Genomic DNA, 6000 nt, shown 5'->3' on the forward strand with positions numbered 1-6000 from the left:
GAAGGTGTGGTTTTTGTTTTTATTTGGAATAATTTAATCTATTTGGAATGCTCATAATAATTTGATCTTCAGTAAGGTGAAAACCATTTGGGATTATATATATTACTTACTTTTCAATAGAGTTGCAACATAAGCAAAATATTATGATAGGAGTTTCTGTTATATTGGAATAAACTTACTTAGATCACCAATGATATTCTTATATGGAAAAACAATATAAAAGTGCATAGTAAGTTATTATGGACTCCTCCTCCTTAGGGTATGCTTAAGTGAAATATAAATGCATCTATAAATGGCAAGCATGAACCCTAGGGTATTGAGAGTGTTTTAAGGTACTATGAAGGAAAATTTATTTGTATCTTTTTTTATTCAACATGTATTAGGGAATCCAATGAAGCTGAAGTTTCGGCAATTCAAAAAGCTCCCTTTTTGAATACTGATTGTTGTTACACATTCTTTAAGGATTGGATTGCAGAGTCCAATTCATATAATACAATTACTTGGATAAAAGAAAGTAATTCCAGGAGGTTATAGCAGTTACAAGATGATTTTAATAACATTTCCATTGCTTGTCTGAGACATTTTCCTGTGATTTTGATACATATTCATAATGAAAGTAATCATGCAACAAATTATTTGGCTAGGTAGGGAATTCATAGATAAGTTGATTTGGTTATATTGTTATAGTCCATTTTTCATAAATTTATATTTTACTTGATTTGTCTCTTTTTTTTTAAGTAAACATGGAAGGTGGTTAAGTTTGCATGGTCCTTGTTCTATTTTATATGTTTTTTGGCCTATCTCTTATTACTTTCTTCTTCTTCTTCTTCTGTTTAACCATGTTTTTTATGGCTAAATCAGTTGATTAATAAAATTCTCATTTTTCGTAAAAATAAAATAAAGAGTAAGGTGTTAAAGGTTATAAACTCTTTCATAAAAAAAAATAAGCAAGATGTTAAAGGTTGCAAACTTCGAGATTAGTTGCAAATAAAGGGATTATCAATTATGATATGAAATTTGATTAATCCTATATTTTGAAGAAAGATGATTTAGGATTGCCTATAATGAATTTAAGAGGAATACAACCTATCTAAGTGGAATTTGATAATGGGATATTATAGTTGAAATATAATAGTAATCAACACAACATGGTATATTTAGAACAACATCCATTAAGCAATATAATATTGTCATAGGTAGAGAGAGGTGTGATAGGAAAGCTCCTCTAAGGTATGTCTTTGATAACATGATTTCTTTTGCATTGGTGGCAAGTAATGAAGATCCTTTTTATTTTTAGAAAGTCATTCATAATGATGATAGACAAAGATGGATGGTGGCTATGTTAGAAGATATGAATCAATGTGTATATATATAACTTAGAAATTAGTTAAATTACCTAAAAAAGATGTTGCAAGTTGTAGGAGAGTCTACAAGATGAAAGATGGATTAGAGAAAAAACGATGTATGTTCTCCAATATGAAAAGTTCAAGAAATCAAATAGAGAGGATTGTGTGCATGGATTAAAAAAGTTCAAGTCGTTAAGCCATTACCTTTTTTTATTAACATTGAAAGAATGGTTTGCTCCTATTTATAAAGAGAGTGCAAACATTACCAAGTATCCGAGAGAGATATATTGTTTAAATAATTTTATGTAATTCAAGTTAAAGTGGAAATTAGTATGATATGACATGAATTAATTGGCTGGAGTGTGTGCATAGGTTTATATTACAACACATACACACGTGTGTGTGTGTGTGTGTGTGTGTGTGTGTGAGCATACGCGTGTGCGTTTTCTTTATAAGGAGGAGGCCGAGACAACAAAAACATTAACAAAAGCTAAAATCCCTTGAAAAAAATATTATTCATATAGACTCAGGGTTGCTATTAACTGAAACAGTGTGATGATAGTTTTTCCCTTCCCATCTAAAATCATTGAACTAGCTATCGGAGACATTGAAATCTTTTTATAAGGTCTATTAGTCATTATCAAATTGATAGGGGATAAATAAGTCTTTCATATTTTAAAAGCATAACAAAATGATCAAAATATCTTTGAAAGAAAAAATTTGTAAACTGATGTCCAAGAGTTTTTTCATGTTTTCACATTGATGTTTTTGTTATTATTAGGTTAGTTGAAGGACAATTTGGTATTTTAATAAATATAAAATATTATTAAAAACAAAAAAGTGGATGGAACATGCGACGTATGTATTTTTTGGATGGTGTATGCGGCATCTTTTAAAGGCCAAACATCAGCTTCTACCATATCATTGGAAGTACTATGATGTTCTCTTTCTTTTGGGATAATGAGTGATGGTGTTTGAGTGGCGGTGTGATGCCGATGACCTTTTTTCCCCCTTCTCTTCCCACATTTCTCTTTCCTTCCTTCAAAAATCATGAAGGCTATGCAAAATTTCAAAGTTATTCTCATATTTATTGAGATGTCAAATTCAATCCTTATTCTTTTGATTTTTAATTTTTTTCTTGATCATTTTATAAAATTTTTATTTGTTTTCAATTTCATCCTTCAATTTCAATTTGTAATATGTTATTTTTTTCAATATGAACCTCATTCTTTTGATTGTTTTATTTTTTTAGTCCTTTGGTTAAATTTATTTCTCTTTTCAATTTTAGCCTTCAATAAAAAAATAGTTTTTTTATTTTTATTTTGATCCTCATTCTTTTGATTTACTAGGTTCTTTTGGTAAATTAATTTTTTTTTAATTTCACCCTTCAATAAAAAATAAAATTTATTTTTTGTTGTAGTTTTGATTTTCATTCTTTTAATTGCTATTTTTTTTTTTGTTTAAAATCCTTTTGTATAATTGAAATTATGTTTTCAATTTCTACCTTCAATATTTGATTGGTTGATATTTAGGCTTTGTGATTTTTTCAAATATAATGCTTATGGTTTAATGATCCGAGTCACAGGTTTAAAAAGTTAACGTAGGTTGACATCTTTTTATTTTGTTTTTTTTTTTTATGTATTTTCTTTTAAGCTTTCATCATTCGATATTGATTTTTTTTAAAAGGCTTTTATGATTTTTTTTTTTCTATCAGGTTATCTCGATCTTATAATCTAATTTGTGAGTTTGTCTGGTTAATTCAAATTGACTCAGCTCTTGTTATATAAGTTACAAATTTCTTATCCAATTTTATCCTTCCGTAGTTAATGAGTTGCGAATTGAGCTACTCTGTTTATTCCTTTTTGAAAGTTTTTTTTCTTCCAGGTTATCGTGATCATTTATTTTTTATTTGGTCCATCTATTGTTATTGTTGTTGTCTGTTTGTTCAATTATCTAATTACAATAAAATCAATTTATTTGATCTAGTCAGATTTATAGCCTGAATTGCGGATTTTTTTATCCTTTAAAACATATTTGTGACACTTAAAATATTATTTTTACGAGAAAAACAAAATCTAACCTACAGTGTATTGCAAGTTCATCACTTTAAAACTCTAATTGCTCTTATGTACAACATTTATTTGGAGAATTAAGGAAGGAAAGCTTGCATTATTCTTGTTTAAATAGTGAGATAGTAAGAATAGAGTGTATTGAATTCTTGGGATTTGAGAATTTTTATACTTTATGTAACCATCTTCAAATATAGTAAAGATCTCTTTGCAGCGGATCAGTAGGCTTTAAATAACAGAACCATTATAATAGATTCTGTTTATCTCTTCAATTTTTTTTTCCTGCCATTATTTATTATCAAATCGCTCCCATTTGACAACAAAAGGTAGCAAAACAAGCATTGGCATAATGCGGAAGACATGATGCATGATTCAGCACAAAACAAGCATTGGCATAATCATTTTAATTGCATCTAAGCAAGAAGTTGCGTGGTTCTATATAGCAAAAAAAAGCACAACATATCATACAACATGAGGCCTTGGAGGCTATGTTTCCACCATTTTTTTTTTATTAGACAATAATCCTCAAGTAATGCCTCATTATTTGCTCTTACCTAACTATCCTTTTCAATGAACTAATGTCCATTTCAATTCGCATTGAAAATTAACCGCTAAATAATAATAAATTAACCACTAAATAATAATAATAATAATAATAAAGTTGGTATTAACAAATAAAGGGATCGCAAGCTTTTCCATCTCCATCACCCGAAACCCATCTTTATCAAATGATCTATAAAAGGGAAACATATATGGCATTAGGTGGCTATCATCATCTTCTTGATTCTTGAGCGGTCAACATTTCATACACGTTCCAATTGCTTGGGCTAAACTTAATCCAAGAGGAAACAGAAATAAAAACAAAGAAAACGAAACATCGCATTCTAAGCAGAATGCGACTTATCATCATTGGATCCTCTTACAGTTTACCTTCAAAATGGTTCCATGCACGACAATATGGAAGGAAAAAGAGACTCCATGCATGGAACTTGTCATCAAGATCAGTCGTTTTTCAAGGGGTGGGAATGGAAATTCAATAGCAAGTTCTCTAGGACAACATCAAAGGAATTAAATTACTGATTTAATTTCATAAAAAAAATGTTATTATCTTCCTCTTTCTCAAATTCTTATTATATTTCGCATTTTGGGTAGCATTACGTATATTGTTTGGACTCCACTAGTCCCTCCGTCGAATTTAATCGGGTTTCTCCATCAGCAGTGTGATTAATCTTTTTTTTTTTTTTCTTTTTCTGTCAGATATTCATGGGGTTAGTGCTCAATGCTGCCATGCTACAATGGAGAATAGGACCTTGGCAATGTCTTCTTTGTTCAAGGAACAAGGCCATAAATTAGTTAGCTAGATAAGAAACGAAAAATCGAGATGGTCCTCAAATGGAGAAACGACAAAACAAGTAATCATTTATGTAAAGCTTTATAATAAATTTTGTCATCCCAAATATAAAGAGGTTGACCATAAAGAGAAAAAGATTCCCTAGTTAATTATGAACCTTTTGCTGAGCTATTTATCATATCATTTGTTGCAACGTTGCTTGCTTCTACTTTGCTTAGAAATCATTACTAAATAGATGGAAGCAAGCATCCAGATAAGATCATCCCCATCTTTACATACATTAATTCTTCAGTGTATGAGTGGTGGGACTAGCTAGAGGTCCACGAAGAAGAAAACGTATAAGGCACATCTTCAATTGTTTAAAGAGGAAAAGGAAAAAAGAAACATTTTTTTTTTGTTTACTTTGTGATGACGAAACAAATATTTGGGCAAGCTGGAGTGCATACTAACATAACAGAGAGGGGAGGAGGGTGCACATGTGAGGAAGAAGAAGAAGAAGAAGAAGAGAGGGACTAGGGTTCAAGTTTTTTACCATATAATCAAAGCTATTGCCTGAACATAATTATTTTTTCCATTAAGAAATTGATGGAAAGGATGGTGGATTATGCCATGAGAGTAGCCTTATCTCTGCATATTTGAATGAAATCTGGTTCCCAATTACTTGAACAAAACTGACTAAATTGTTTATTTTCAACAAAATTAAAGTGTTCTTCATCATGATTTTTTTTTCTTTAATGAATTGCAAGCATCATGTTGCTTTGTATGGATTAAAACATGAATAAGTTAAAGGCATGGGCCCTAATAATTTCTCCCCTCTTAACTTAAAGATGCTTTCAGTTTTCTTTTTCCTCTTAAAAAGATGCGATCAGTTTTAGTGAGATCGTAATTGTAATAAGAATCATCATTATTAAATCTTGATCAAGCAAAGACAAAGCACAGGCTTGAATGCTTTTAGATATACAAAGAGCTTCATCAATGGCTGGATAGCTCAACTAATTACAAGTTGGTTGATGAAGCTTGAAAATGAAGTTGCTTCAGCAAAGATCGTTATAATGGTTCTTAGGTGATGAGCTCCAACAATGAAACAGTGGCCATTTCTCTTGCTCTGAGGATGCAAGGTCAAAGCAATTTTTACCCCACACCGCATCAAAAAGTATCCAATGCCCTAATTTGGATCTTGGACACCCTATCCATCAAAATATGAACACCTTCAAAGAGTTCAGACCCAAAGAAA

This window comes from Populus alba, chromosome 6 (genome assembly GCF_005239225.2).
Source record: "Populus alba chromosome 6, ASM523922v2, whole genome shotgun sequence".
In the NCBI taxonomy this organism is placed as follows: domain Eukaryota; kingdom Viridiplantae; phylum Streptophyta; class Magnoliopsida; order Malpighiales; family Salicaceae; genus Populus; species Populus alba.